At 42.5% G+C, this 16,129-nt stretch overlaps 1 long non-coding RNA gene across 2 annotated transcripts in view; it reads right to left on the bottom strand.

The window, feature by feature from the left end:
* Positions 1–453: 453 nt before the first annotated feature.
* Positions 454–16,129, bottom strand: part of LOC135200894 (uncharacterized) — a 94,604-nt gene continuing 78,928 nt past the window's right edge. For both annotated transcript variants that reach the window (XR_010311390.1, XR_010311391.1), the window contains exons 3-4: positions 3,680–3,769; positions 454–881 (exon numbers count right to left, since the gene is read on the bottom strand). This is a non-coding gene — a long non-coding RNA (uncharacterized LOC135200894). The remainder of the gene's footprint in view (positions 882–3,679; positions 3,770–16,129) is intronic.

Raw genomic sequence — 16,129 nt, 5'->3', positions numbered from 1 at the left:
AGTACTAAGGGATAATCTAAGTTTTGTTTTTCATCTCTAATTCATTTCGTTGAGCTGATGAATACTTAAAAGCTCAAATTTGCCTTAGCCAATTATAGATTAGGCTCTTAATAGTACGTATCATTACCAGTTTGGGCTTTCCGTATGTTTTTAGGAGATTTTTTCATTTCAAATTAGATTCTTTCTGCCTCCAGGAGATTGAGAGACAACACTGATAAAGGGGGCATGCAGCAGTAAACAAGAGGTTATCACTTACATAAGGGATGTGTAGCAGTACTGAAGAGAAAACCACTGAAACAAGGGACGTGTAGCAGCACAGAAAACCAGTGATACAAGGGATGTGTACATGTACAGAAGAAAAGGGTATGTAGCAGTACGGAAGAAAAGTAGTAAGCTATGTGGCCGAACAGAAGAGTGAGCCACTGACAAGGGATATGAAGTAGAACAGAAAAAGAAACTTAAAATTTTATTTATTCAAGATTTGACATTTTTCTTTACTTACTCTAACTCAGCGTTACAGTAACTATTGCAAAACTAAAAAGGAAGTTATCCCGTAAAAATATACTATATCGTGAAAGTGATGTGTCTAGTAGTTTTTAATAGAAAAAAAAAAACTCATTGCCCAGGATGACCGGCTGCAAAAATAATTTTTTTATCTTCGGAAGATCCCTCTTGCACTCCGCGTCCTCTTAGCGTTTCTCCCTCTTGCTCTCCACGTCCTCTTAGCGTTTCTCTTAATTTGTTTTTCCTTGTGTTTTCCGGTAAACCCTCTTGTAACTCTCCACGACCACTTTTCTATTTTGTATTGAGTAAACCTTCTAGCTACTCTGCAAGTCCTCCAGTTTCTCCTAAATTCCACTTGAGCGATAAACTGGAAACGCCTGAAAGGTTAATTTTATATTAGAACACCTAATGGGTACAACTATTGTTTCAAGACTAACAACTTTACAAGAGCCTCCCTTTCAATCAGTTACTCTGTGCTTATCTAGACAACGATGAACAAGGCACTAATGGAGAGAGTTACTCGTATGTATGTTAAGTCGTGGCATACGAATTATAATTTTGTTAGCTACATGAACACAATAGGTTCAATCGGATCTAAAGAGGTATCGTTTTCTATAGAGCGTTCTCACCAGAGAAAACGAATAAACATAAGTTTCCCATTCATTTCCTTCCGTTTTCCCTTGTAGTTACGAGCTTCACAAACGCGTTTGTGTCATAACACTAAATGTATACAGAAGGAACTGGAAATTTGATAAAATGCGCAATTAAAGCCCCAGGAAATAACATACCTGGATCAATTTGAGAATTCGAAGCAAATCTTCCAGGCTGTTGAAACCATTTATATAACTTTGATCAAATATACATCTTTAAGGCACGGGTATTAAGCCAATATCATAACGATACACGTCGATACAGAGCCCTTGAAAATTATCCAAAATTCATTCAAAACTCAGAATGACCTAAATATTTACTTACAGGGGAACGTAAAAAAATCATAAAATTTTGAAACCCTTTTAAAATGTTTAATTGGCCTATTGAGTACACAAGAGCAAACAAGATATGCCTAACACTAAAAAAGATCTTGGCACGACCCTCTGAACCTTGCCAGAAATAAAGAGGCTTACGAGTTAATGCTACACTTAACTCGCCAGTCTATCTGCTCTAGTCTTGACTGACAAGAAGAGAGAACTAGCAATACTACTTAGAAAGAAAAATGTCACTGATCTATTATGCACCTGAGAGGAACTTTTTTTTTTTTTTTTTTTTAATGAAGAAACCACTACTGTAAAAAGACTTCGAGAGAAAAATTTTTACAGTACAAAGTCGATAGTAAGACGATGAGGAAAACACATTAAAACTGCTAATTGGGCTAAAACGAATATTGTCAGGGGTGCAGCTTCGTTGTCTCTGCGAAATACCCGAAAGAAAGATTATAAATCTTGAAAAGTCTAACAGTAACTGAACAAATCTGCCTCACCATAAAAATTACCTCATGGAAAGGTCAAGTATACTAACATTCAAATTAAATTCCCCCAAGCTTATTGCAATGAAAGACCTGATGGGTGGCCCCTGGGTGAATCAGGGAGTTTTAGAAGGGTGGGGGGATGGGCATGAAAGGATGGTTGGGCATACGTTTCTTGGCAACATTGTCGATCAACACCACTGCTAAATCCCTTGAAGACCCATAACTTTATACAGCAAGGACAGAGGAAGAAACTACGACAAAGTGCACAAGATCCAGACAGTGAAAAACAAAACTTCAACCACGCCAAAGGAAAATCGCTTTATGAGAATTATTCAAGACAGTCACGTAATCTAAAAGATCGCTCCAGTTATAAACTGGAGGCAGTACATGTTAGCAATAGAGACAAAGCTCCGGAATAATCAATCATCACTTGCTGATTTCAGAAAACTTGCTGACTTGCAAAATTGCCCTAAGTTCAGATATGCGAGATGCTAAAATGAACTTTGGCGATGGCCAAACAGAAAATCTAACGTACCTATAGAAATCCAAAAGTACTCCTGATCAAACCCCTTTAGCTTGGGCCTGTTTCTTCCAACAGCTAAACCTAACCTCAACTAACCCCTTGTGCCAAGCTCTCTAGTGAACAGTGGATTAATGTTGAGAATCCATCAATGATCATCCGAAAGTCCTTTGTCGGCGGTTATCAAAGGGAGGCACCCAACAGCTGCCTTATGTCAATGAAGGTGCAAAAACAGGAGAACAGAGGAAGAAATCAGCTTATAATTCAAAAGATTAAAGAGTAAAATGGAAATAAATGCTAAATAGGTAATTTTAAGTCCTTGTCTTGAATACCCCTACATTCAAGTACCCTTGTACTTAAAAGACTGAGAAAAAGCCAGTCAAAAAAATTAATTTGCTAAAAAGTATTACATTAAACTTCCAGAACTTACTAAAAAAATGTGATTAGTGTAAATTGCTGAAAAAAGGCATACAAAAGGTACCAAAGGCCGTATATATGATTAATATCGGGAAAAGGTTCTTAAGAAAGACATATTTAGTAATATGTGCAATAGGTCATTTAAGGGAACGTGAAGACCTTCAAGCTCTGACTCCATACAGGCATGGGAAGAGAGAGGCGATCAGAAGTAACGTTCAAGTTTTTTTCATTGGTATACATATACAGTATTAGTTTAACCTATGATTAGTATTCTTAACCTCTCAAGTCTCAAAACTGCTGACGTCGACGACTTGTACACTGCCCGGGGTATAAGTTCTGTTGTAGTACTATATTTTATACACTTATACTTGTTTTTTTTCCTTTCATTGTTTCCTATACCAAATTCATAGTCTAATCTTGAATCGTAGGTTAAAAAATACTAGCACCTACACAGACAGCAAGGATATCAAGTCTCGCCTACATGCACAACACCCATTGGACCTATTCAAATAATGTCAACCATTATTTCCTAATTTCTTTAGACAACTACGGTAATAACACCTACGTGCCAGATACGTATCACAGACTCTAAACCTTCAGTTAAGCTGTAATAGGAAATAAAGTAAAACCCATCAAGTTTCTTAATATAGTGTTAAATCAGATTTTTATATCATGGAAGAGAATAAAATCTTAATACAAAAGAAAAGCAAAGTTTCCAAGATTTACACGTTGATCTCTAGATAAAACAAAATTAATAAGACCTGAACACTCACCATTTCTCAGACGGGAACCTGTCATCTTTGGAACTTAAAGGGTCGAACCGGTCATCTTTGAACTTAGTGGATAGAACCTATCATCGGGATCTGTCGAGTTTGGGGTAAAAATTAGTTAAAATTGCAACAAAGGAATTGACTCTGAAAGCTCCTTTCTTTTTTCACAGCACTGACACCATACTTGTTAAAAGCTTCTACTGTACTAAACATTGATAAAAAAAATTATTAAATTTTACAGACAAAATTAAAATTGTACTTCCGCCTTTTGGATAAATTGTCATAAATAAAAACAAGAAACATTAAATGAAGATTCAAGCCACGTTTCTATATATCCCTTATACACTGTTAACTTTCATGTTTAATAACCTCCATGCATGTGCAAAATTAACATGCATTCCAAAAATTCTGAAAAATGGAATCAACTGAATCCTAAAACATCAGCTTTTTTCATTAAGGAGTCAAAGCAAATACGACAGGGACCCTCGTGCCTTTAACTCGCTCAGGAATGATAAAATTCAAGACAAAAAAAAAAACAAGCACTTGGGAACTTTCAGCCATTCAGAGCTAAAGCCAACGAAAACAGGGGCGTGTAGTGGTTGACAGCAAGTTGGAGAAACGCAGAGGTGAGAAATCCATGCGTACAACAGAAAAAAAAACCCTCAGTTGCCTCAAGTAGAACATTTATATTTATGATTGGACAGGAAGCAAGAATAGATGCAAAATAAGACTTAAAAGTGAGTGAGACTATGGAAATAAGGGACTCTGCAAACACCTTAAACTCAAGCATACACTGCGCTGCATGATGTGGAAAGCGCAGAGAGAGAGAGAGAGAGAGGTGGGTTAACCATGGTGCAATTCCCCGGCCTCTTAAAAGAAGTTCATTACTGAAAAAGTGAAGCAAGTAAGACTCAAACACTTAGAACTGATGCATCTCGTCTAATGCACCTAAATAAAAGACAAAATGCCACCATCTTCCAGTAGGGGTACCAATAAAGGAAGCAAGTGTGTCATCCAGGTTGAGAAGACTGACCTCAGAATTATTGTGGGTCCCTGGAACAAGAACTAGTTATAAAATTTCCTTGAATGACTCAGTCATCAAGCCTAGCCTTGCAAGTATGTCCTTTGTATCTCCAGAATAACCTAGAAGAGCCAATCATACGGACCGGTAAAATATGGTAGAGAAACTTGGTCGGTCCTGAAACTATTTCAGGTAATTTCAGAGAGAGAGCTATTTTTTTCCTCTACATCCCTTCCTCACTGAAACCATCCGGCCTCACCAGGGCCAACCAGTCTCCCTCCCTCAGGACACTAAACAAATGATTTCACAGTCTCAGCGGTTAGGCCCAAGTGGTTTCCAAAACCTGTAACTTTAAACTTACTTTTCGTGATACAGATTTAAGTCGTCGTTCAGTAGGAAGATATAGCCACAAGGTTCTCACAATTCAGACTTCCCAGAGAGAATATTAACTGTCGTGGTGCAACGAGCATCTGAAATAACTCTGGACTGTTAACCAATTAAGTCAATAAATGAAATAAATGGAGGCTTCAGACCTATGTACTGATCACAAAGCAGTGTACGATCTCTTATTAAATTCACATGGCTGTTTACGATCTTGTTCTTTAAGAGTTACGATTATTATTATATATTATAAATGTATAAAAAGCTTTTTAAACATGGTAGTTCGAAAAATAGATTAAAGGATAAATGCCGAGGATTTACAGTTATTAAACAATTTTACCCGCACTTTTGAGTTATTTTTAGTGACTAAGTTGAGAAAATAATCTATAAATTTAATGTAATTTGGAACTTCCAAAAGAATGAATAAGATTAAAACAAAATTATCGCTACTGGACGAGTTGAATAACCACTTAACTACCAACTTCCATTTATTTTCCCTGTAGGTACTGAGGATTACCTCGTCGAGGTACCCGTATCCAGTTACAATGGCATAATGTTGAAAGAATACTGATCACTCGTTCCCAGGCAACTCCCTCCCGCCTTCCAACCCTCTATCGCCCCCCTCCCTACCCTAGCCAAGGATAAGCCTTAGACCTTGGCCCTAGCTACGACCCGAAACATTACTATCCGATACACAATTCACTCTTGGGTCGAAAGAGCGATAACTGAAGTCACACTAGTAACATGTACCCATATCGGTTTCCATGACTTCGAGCTGCTGAACTGAGGGCGTAGACTAATGAAAACTGAAATTATAACCTTTTTAATTTTACGAAGGTGCGGCAAACTTGTATTATACAACAAAAGGTCCATTGGTCCTGAACTAAAGAAACTGCCATGTAAGAATATAATAATACTAATAATAATAATAATAATAATAATAATAATAATAATAATAATAATAATAATAATAATAATATGCTTTATTTCAGCTCAGGGCCATATACATTGAATATACAAAATTCAGACAGTAACATACACAATCTAGATACACGAGACATGATAAAAAAGAAAAAGAAAATGAATAATCGGCACTTATCCACAAAATAGCTGAAGTAGCATAAAAGCTAGTAATCATAATACTGGTAATAACAGTAACAATATTGGTGAGAAAAAAAAAATATGCATTGAGAGTAATAACAGTTAGTGCACAAATTATTTAACTTAAATTTCAATTAGAGACCTTAGGTGGATACAGTAGTCAGATCCAGAGGGCTACATACAAAAATTGAATGTAAAAAAAAAAACTAACTTGATAGTAATCACAGTAATAAAGAAAAATTTAAATATCAGCAATAAATGTAATAATGACAAAAACTGCAGATGACATCTTGCCAATACAGAGATTAAGTCCTTTAGGGGACAAAGGCCTCATTTTCCCACCTTTCCCACAATTTAGATCTTCTTGCTTCACTCCTTAAGATGCTTTGTATGAGCGAGTTGCTGCTGTTTCTCACTCGGGTTACCAGACTGGACATTGTTCGCCTAACAATGATTTTTAAATTGTCCAGGTGGTTTTCTATGAACATCTGTGTGGCGGAGTGGTAGCGGGGAGTGTTTGTGAGGCGTCTCAGAATGTCATTGTGCACAACAGTGATGCGTCTCATGGTCTCTCGGGTATAGTTCGTCCAGAGGGAACACCCATAGATACTGTAGCAGTACGTACGGAAGAACAGCAGTTTCACGTCTAGGTGACAGAAGGGAAACCTCCTTGCAATCATGTTGCCAGCTGCACATAGTTTACGACGCCTCTGTTCAATGTCTGCCGTATCTTTTAGGTCGTCGGTGATAATGTGACCCAAATACGGAAATTCGCTCACAAATTCCAGGCGATGGTTTCCGAGGAAAATTTGTGGTTCTGCAATATGCTTAAGCAATCTCGGGAGCAGCGACATGCACTGGGTCTTGGTTTCGTTGTAGATTATATCAAATTCCTCTGCATATTGGCGGCAAGTGTTGATGAGTCGTTGGAGACCTTGCACTGATGGGGAGATCAGAACCATATCGTCGGCGTAACAGAGGTTGTTTATAGTTGTTTCATTGACGGTGCATCCGATTGGGAGTGAGTTCAGTTTGACTTTCAAGGCATCTGTGTACGTATTAAACAGGTATGGAGAGAGAATGCCCCCTTGCCGAAGCCCGTTTAGGGAGCTGAAGGTGTAAGATAATACGTTACCCCATTTGAGACAGAATTGCTGTGTGGAGAACCAGCAATGTAAAATGCCAATTAGATACAGAGGTGTGCCCCTTTTATGCAGCTTCAGGAAGAGCTTCAGGTAGTTTACTCTGTCAAATGCTTTTCTCACATCTACAAAACAAAGGAAAACAGGAGAGGCTGATGATAGGTAGTAATTCAGCAATTCTTTCAGTATGTAGATGCAGGCGTCGGTTGAGTGGTTTGCTTTAAACCCGAACTGGTTGTCAGTGGTGTGTAGAAAGGGGAGAAGTCTCACTAGAAAAACAGACTCAAGTATCTTCGATGCGATCGTTGTGATTGCAATCGGCCGGTAGTTGCCAGGGTCAGCTGCATCCTTTAGCTTGTTTTTGATTAATGGTATCAAATGGACTAAGAGTAGGGAGTCTGGAAGAAACCGGTGAATTATGCATGCACTGAATAGGGCAGCTAGCAAAACGTAAATTATCGGATGGTAGAATTTGAAGGCCTCTGCAGGAAGACCATCACAGCCGGGTGATTTATTATTAGGTAGGCTGTTTATGGCATCGCTGATGTTACCTGGCGTAATACGGTCTGCAAAATGAAATTGAATGTTGTCAGTAAGGAGGTTATCTACATCCCTTCGGGAATCTTGATCGTTTATGCAATTCAGGATATTGTTGAAGTGAACACCCCACATACTTGCGATAGCTTCGTCCCCGACTGCTTCCCCTACTCTGTGATAGCTTTTTAGTTTTGGGATTTAAGGACTGGATATCTTTCCAAAGACGAGGATAATCACCAGATTCTAAGTTTCTAGACATTGCATCGGCTCTTAGTTGTTATTCATTTAACCTGCAGTGCTTAAGAGCAAGTTTGAACTGCGCTCTCGCCTGTCTCAGTAGTAATGCAGTGTGCCCTTCCCTGGGGCTACCATTTTGCCTCCACAGTAAAAACATTTCTCGTGAGTATGTATATAGATCTTTAACCAAGTTATTCCATCCAGGTATATTACGAGAATTACCTTGACGAAATCTGTAGGTAGTCCTGCCCGAAGCAAGCATAGCGGAGATTATTTTCGAATAGAATTCATTCAGGTTTCTCCTGTGGTGGTAATTTCTACAATTTGTGTTAGTACAAAGTAAGGCGTCTGCCGGTTGAACTATTGACCGCAACCTGGTTTCCGTGGTCGCCCTAAAGTATCTGGTTTTCTGTTGGTTTTTAAAATCCCAGTTTACTGCTGGTGGGCGAACAGTTTGGGGGTTCACGGTAGGGAGGGATGGGGTACTGAATGACACCTGTAATGGGATGTGATCGTAGCCCGTTGCAAGATCATAGCGAATATTGCAGGTCATAATAGAATCATGAAGTTGTGGAGATGTGATGCAGTGGTCCAGCCAGGAGGTTGTAATAGCGTCCGCTCTATTATGTACATATGAATAGGAGGGAGGAGCATTACATCGCTAATTTGGAGAGCATTATTTTGACAGAAGCGAGTAAGTTCATTATAAAATAGTTTTGTGGGGCGAGAATTAAGGTCCTCGATTATACAAATATGATCAGCAGGAGAATCATAAATAATACTGTGCAACTCCCCTAGGATCATGCAGTAATGATCAAAATTATTGTTATTTTCCCATGGCATATAAACATTAATAATTAGGATTTTAGAGTTCCCTACTGTCACCTGAAGCCCCAGCAATCTGCCACTCCTGTAGGTCATCACCTTTATCATATTGCCTAACGATTTGTGCCACAGGAAAGAAAGGCCCCCTTTCGGGCGACCGGCTATGATTTGATCTGTAACTTGCATCGATGAAGTCGAGAAGGTTCTGAAGTCTTCATGAATTGAATTGCAGATGGCAAGGTCATGTGGCCAGAGGAGCATTTCTTGCAATGCAATGATGCCTTTGAAGTTTTTGCAGAAGAGGAATGTTCCGCTTGAGGCCAAAAATATTCCAAGAGATTATGTTTAATGTATCCATGGCTACTCACGAAGATGGGAGATGAATGCGCTGATCATTTGGATGGATGGGGGGTTAGCCAGGGGGAGTGGGCAGTCACTCGCCGTGGGGGGTTGACTGGCACTTGCGGTGGAAATGACCCTGGTTGGAGTGTCAGTAAGTTCCCCTGGGGGTGGTTGATCCCGGAATAATTTATATCTTGAAACTAATATATTAGGACCGAAATTCTCGCCTTTAAGAACGTCGAGGTGTTGAAATAGGCAGGTAATCCTGTAAGCCACTTAATGTTTAATTCTGCATGGGAGTTCGTGAGAGATGAGTGGTTCAGAGCCAGTGAGAAACTTGACTCTCTCCACTATGGCGTCTAGCGTCACCGATGAGCGCAGATTGTGAATTACTACGTGACATCTCTTCTCAGGTGTCGAGCGAGGTGAAACACGAATGTTGGGCTCCGGTCCAGCGGCCAAATGAGAAGTTCTTCTCTTCTTTCTGCTTGTTTGTATCTGCCAGCCGCCAGACCCCTCATGATCACTTTCATCTGCGTCTACGGTGGGGGGTTGGGGGGGAGAGATAGGGTGGGGAAGATTGCGAGGGCTAGTAATCGTCACCGGAGATATATCTTCCACCGGAGGCACTGGGGAGGGAGAAAAAGTTGGGAGACAAACAGTCCCCTCGGAACGGTCTACAGGAGACGGGGGCACTTCCGTGTTGCTGGGAGGCGAGGAAAAACTGGATGCTGCATTCGTAGGAGTCTGGTGGCTATCTGTACGATTGTCTATCGATCCCTGCACTCCTTTGATCGCATACCAGATCCGCGTGAGGTTATTTGTTTGCACCGTTTTAAGACTGTTTAGGGATTCCTGTAGTCCTTTGATCACGTCCCAGATTCTTTATAATTTATCATTTGTCTCGATTTTTTTTCCGAGCTTTTTCCAATTATTTCTGAAAGAGATTTTGCTGTTTGGCTTCCAGATTAGAGTACATCCAGCATCCCCCCAACTGCTTTCAGTCCACCAGTCTTGGATGCTTCCAGGGTAGAGTACTTCCAGCAGCCCCCCTACTGCCTTCAGTTCACCAGTCATGTATGCTTCCAGAGCAGAGTACTTCCAGCAGCCCCCCAACTGCTTTCAGTCCTCCAGCCTTGGATGCTTCGAGCAGCCCCCCAACTGCCTTCAGTCCATCAGCCTTATATGCTTCGAGAGTAGAGTACTTCCAGCAGCCCCCCAACTGCCTTCAGTCCACCAGCCTTGGATTCTTCCAGAGTAGAGTACTTCCAGCAGCCCCCCAACTGCATTCAGTCCACCAGCCTTGGATGCTTCCAGACCAGAGTACTTCCAGCAGCCCACCAACTTCCTTCAGTCCACCAGCCTTGGATGCTTCAACAGTAGAGTACTTCCAGCAGCCCCCAACTGCCTTCAGTCCACCAGCCTTGGATGCTTCCACAGTAGAGTACTTCCAACAGCCCCCCCTATACTTTCAGTCCATCAGCCTTGGATGATTTCACAGTAGAGTACTTCCAGAAGCCCCCCAACTGCCTTCAGTCCACCAGCCTTGGATGCTTCCAGGGTAGAGTACTTCAGCATCCCCCCAACTGCTTTCAGTCCACCAGCCTTGGATGCTTACACAGTAGAGTACTTCCAGCAGCCCCCCCCGCCCCCCCCCCCGCCCCCCCCCCCCCCTACTACTTTCAGTCCATCAGCCTTGGATGATTTCACAGTAGAGTACTTCCAGCAGCCCCCCCAACTGCCCTCAGTCAACCAGCCTTGTAAGCTTCCAGAGCATAGTACTTCCAGCAGCACCCCAACTGCCTTCAGTCCACCAGCATTGGATACTTCCAAACCAGAGTACTTCCAGCAGCCCCCCAACTGCCTTCAGTCCACCAGCCTTGGATGCTTCCAGAGCAGAGTACTTCCAGTAGCCTCCCAACTGCCTTCAGTCCACCAGCCTTGTATGCTTCCAGAGCAGAGTACTTCCAGCAGCCCCCCAACTGCCTTCAGTCCACCAGGCTTGGATGCTTCCAGAATAGAGTACTTCCAGCAGCCACCCAACTGCCTTCAGTCCACCAGCCTTGGATGCTTCCAGAGTAGATTACTTCCAGCAGCCCCCCAACTGCCTTCAGTCCACCAGCCTTGGATGCTTCCAGAGTAGAGTACTTCCAGCAGGCCCCCCAACTGCCTTCAGTCCACCAGCCTTGGATGCTTCCAGACAATGAGTACTTCCAGCAGCCCCCCAACTGCCTTCAGTCCACCAGCCTTGGATGCTTCCAGAATAGAGCACTTCCAGCAGCCCCCTAACTGCCTTCAGTCCACCAGCCTTGCATGCTTCCAGAGTAGAGTACTTCCAGCAGCCCCCCAACTGCTTTCAGTCCACCAGCCTTCGATGCTTCCAGAGCAGAGTACTTCCAGCAGTCCCCAAACTGCCTCCAGTCCACCAGCCTTGGATGCTTCCAGAATAGAGTACTTCCAGCAGCCCCCAAACTACTTTCAGTCCACCAGCCTTGAATGCTTCCAGAACAGAGTACTTCCAGCAGCCCCCCAACTGCCTTCAGTCCACCAGCCTAGGATGCTTCCAGAATATAGTACTTCCAGCAGGCCCCCAACTGCATTCAGTCCACTAGCCTTAGATGATTCCAGAGTAGAGTACTTCCAGCAGCCCCCCAACTGCCTTCAGTCCACCAGCCTTAGATGCTTCCAGAGTTGAGTACTTCCAGCAGCCCCCCAACTGCCTTCAGTCCACCAGCCTTGGAGGCTTCCAGAGTAGAGTACTACCAACAGCCCCCCAACTGCATTCAGTCCACCAGCCTTGGATGCTTCCAGAGCAGAGTACTTCCAGCAGCCCACCAACTTCCTTCAGTCCACCAGCCTTGGATGCTTCAACAGTAGAGTACTTCCAGCAGCCCCCTCACTGCCTTCAGTCCACCAGCCTTGGATGCTTCCAGAGCAGAGTACTTCCAGCAGCCCCCCCTCCCCCCCCCCCAACTGCCTTCAGTCCACCAGCCTTGGATGCTTCCACAGTAGAGTACTTCCAGTAGGCCCCCAACTGCCTTCAGTCCACCAGCCTTGGATTCTTCCAGACCAGAGTACTTCCAGCAGCCCCCCAACTGCCTTCAGTCCACCAGCCTTGGATGCTTCCAGAATAGAGTACTTCCAGCAGCCCCTAACTGCCTTCAGTCCACCAGACTTGGATGCTTCCAGAGTAGAGTACTTCCAGCAGCCCCCCAACTGCCTTCAGTCCACCAGCCTTGGATGCTTCCAGAGTAAAGTACTTCCAGCAGCCCCCCAACTGCCTTCAGTCCACCAGCCTTGGATGCTTCCAGAATGGAGTACTTCCAGCAGCCCCCCAACTACTTTCAGTCCACCAGCCTTGGATGCTTCCAGAATGGAGTACTTCCAGCAGCCCCCCAACTGCCTTCAGTCCACCAGCATTGGATGCTTCCAAACCAGAGTACTTCCAAACGCCCCCAACAGCCTTCAGTCCACCAGCCTTGTATGCTTCCACAATAGAGTACTTCCTACAGCCCCCCAACTGCCTTCAGTCCACCATACTTGTATGCTTCTAGAGCAGAGTACTTCCAGCAGCCACCCAACTGCCTTCAGTCCACCAGCCTTGGATGCTTCCAGAGCAGAGTACTTCCAGCAGCCCCCATCCACCAGCCTTGGATGCTTCCAGAGTAGAGTACTTCCAGCAGCCCCCAACTGCCTTCACTCCACCAGCCTTGTATGCTTCCAGAGTAGAGTACTTCCAGTAGCCCCCCAACTGCCTTCAGTCCACCAGCCTTGTATGCTTCCAGAGTAGTATTCCAGCAGCTAACTGCCTTCAGTCCACCAGCCTTGTATGCTTCCAGAGTAGAGTACTTCCAGCAGCCCCCACAACTGCCTTCAGTCCACCAGCCTTGTATGCTTCCAGAGCAGAGTACTTCCAGCAGCCCCTAACTGCCTTCAGTCCTCCAGCCTTATATGCTTCCAGAACAGAGTACTTCCAGTAGCCCCCTAAATGCCTTCAGTCCACCAGCATTGCATGCTTCCAGAGTAGAGTACTTCCAGCAGCCCCTCAACTGCCTTCAGTCCACCAGCCTTGGATGCTTCCAGAGGAGAGTACTTCCAGCAGCACCCCAACTGCCTTCAGCCCACCAGCCTTGTATGCTTCCGCAGTAGAGTACTTCCAGCAGCCCCCCAACTGCCTTCAGTCCACCACCCTTGGATGCTTCCAGAGCAGAGTACTTCCAGCAGCACCCCAACTGCCTTCAGTCCACCAGTCTTGGATTCTTCCAGAGCAGAGTACTTCCAGCAGCCCCCAACTGCCTTCAGTCCACCAGCCTTGGATGCTTCCAGAGTAGAGTACTTCCAGCAGCCCCCCAACTGCCTTCAGTCCACCAGCCTTGGATGCTTCCAGAGCAGAGTATTCCAGCAGCCCCCCCAACTGCCTCCAGTCCACCAGCCTTGCATGCTTCCAGAGTAGAGTACTTCCAGCAGCCCCCAACTGCCTTCAATCCACCAGCCTAGGATGCTTCCAGAATAGAGTACTTCCATAAGCCACCCAACTGCCTTCAGTCTACCAGCCTTATATGCTTCCAGAGTAGAGTACTTCCAGCAGCCCCCCCAACTGCCTTTAGTCCACCAGCCTTGTATGCTTCCAGAGTAGAGTACTTCCAGCAGCCCCCAACTGCCTTCAGTCCACCAGCCTTGGATGCTTCCAGAGTAGAATACTTCCAGCAGCCCCCCAACTGCCTTCAGTCCACCAGCCTTGGATGCTTCCAGGGTAGAGTACTTCCAGCATCCCCCCAACTGCTTTCAGTCCAACAGTCTTGGATGCTTCCAGGGTAGAGTACTTCCAGCAGCCCCCCAACTGCCTTCAGTCCACCAGCCTTGGTTAAAATCTTTAAAATAAATTGCACCAGCATACTAAAAAAAAATAAATTATACAAGATCTTTAAAATAAATTACAACCGTATACTAAAAACAGAATGGTGGGAAAGACAGAGATGGAGAGTTTACACTACAAATGCATGACTGAATGATTTATATTAAAAGCAAGGGATGCGATGAATTGTTAAGGTTAAGATCTGGTTTCCTTAAAAATATTTCTATTGACTCAGAGATTCTCAATAATGACTCTTCTCTAAAAGTACCAAGCACACTAAAATTTTCCAATCTTCTACCTGTATTACATTCCTCTATGTGCTGTAAAATCGGTGACCTGGTTGGCTTGGCCAGCAAGCAACCAGTACGCGGAGAAATGCCATAATGTTCGGAAGATCTTGTCCGGACCGACCGTTTTGACTGGCCAATATAGGTGGCGCTACAGGCGTCACACTTGTAAATATAGGTGATACCAGACAAAAGGTATTAAGGTAGTTTATCTTTATGATTTAACAACGCTTGGATAGTATGGTTGTTGGTAAATATTAAATGGGGTTAATGTGGGGAAAACTATACTTAAACATATTTCTTAGTTCTCTTGTAACGTATTTAGAACAAGGATCACTTATAAATGGAAATTTAAAATACATAGTTAGTTTATCATCCCTTGGTATATTTATTTTGCTATTTATACTAAAAGAAATATTTAGGAACTTTTTTATTTCTTTATATATCATGTTATTGGGATAGCCATTAATTTTGAAATAGTTTAACAGAAACTTTATTTCTGAGTCAAATGCCTGCCAAGAGCTGCAGAGAGAATATGCTCTATGTATTAAAGTCTTAATGTTATTTATTTTGAGCTTAAAGAATGTAGCACTTTGGGAATTCATTCCAAGACCGGTAAAAGTAGACTTTCTAAAAATGCTAAAATTTAAGAGCGACTTATTGTTTGCGGTAGTTTTTGTAATGCTTACATCTAAAAAGTTAAGAATATTATTTTCTTCATGTTCCACGGTAAACTGAATACATGGGTGTTTACTATTTAAGTAATCATGGAACCGCTGTACATGACTTATATGCCTGAAAACCAAAAATGTGTCGTCAACATACCTGTGATAAACAATTGGTTTAAACTCAAGGGGACAATCATCAAGCCATCGTTTTTCATGAAAACAAAGAAATATGTTGGCCATTGGGGCTGAAAGTGGAGATCCCATTGCGAAACCCTCAAATTGTTTGTAGTGCAAATTATTGAATAAAAAGTGATTATCGTTTATGCATAAGTGACGGACTAATGAGTGAAATAAAAATCTTATTAAAAAAATAAGGAACAAATATTTCAACAGACTCAAAAATACTAGCCCATAAACACTGGTGTGCTTAAGGTTTTACTAACTTACATCAAACTGGGGTGTCTATGCGAATATTACTGAAGTCATAATAATGTCAAGTGGGCTAAAGAATTATATAGCGACCCTGTCTTACGCAGCTCCAAAATCTAATAGGGGAGACTTAAAATTGGATCCGAATGTGTTGCCTTTTACTACAATAACAAGGCAATTAAGAACAAAATGACTAACAGCCAAGTTGTTCTGAACTTCAATGAATACAAGGATGTACTACAATCCATGTATATATTTTTTTTTCAACAATAATTTGTGTCTCCCGATACGGAGTGGCTCCAAAGAAAATCAAGAACTGGAACTATAACATTCAAATTCCGCAACGTATATAGATAGTATCATAAGAGCTATAATATTTATTCAATCAATTATCTATACAATATGTAAATGAATACCTGTTAGAAATCCTTATGAGCAGATTAGGCTACTACAACGACTTTGCAGGATCTTAGGCTATAGCTTTTGCCAAATTCATTAATTGAACCTATACCTAAAAGCTACCTTTCAATAAAGATATATTCGCTTAATACTTCATGGAATAAATGTATAGCCGTTACAAAAGAGAATGATAATATACCAACGCTTAAGAGAAAACGAGTGTGTGGGT

This window comes from Macrobrachium nipponense, chromosome 27 (genome assembly GCF_015104395.2).
Source record: "Macrobrachium nipponense isolate FS-2020 chromosome 27, ASM1510439v2, whole genome shotgun sequence".
Taxonomy (NCBI): domain Eukaryota; kingdom Metazoa; phylum Arthropoda; class Malacostraca; order Decapoda; family Palaemonidae; genus Macrobrachium; species Macrobrachium nipponense.
The sequence above is the reverse complement of the archived record's forward strand: the minus strand, read 5'-3'. Positions and strand labels throughout refer to the sequence as shown.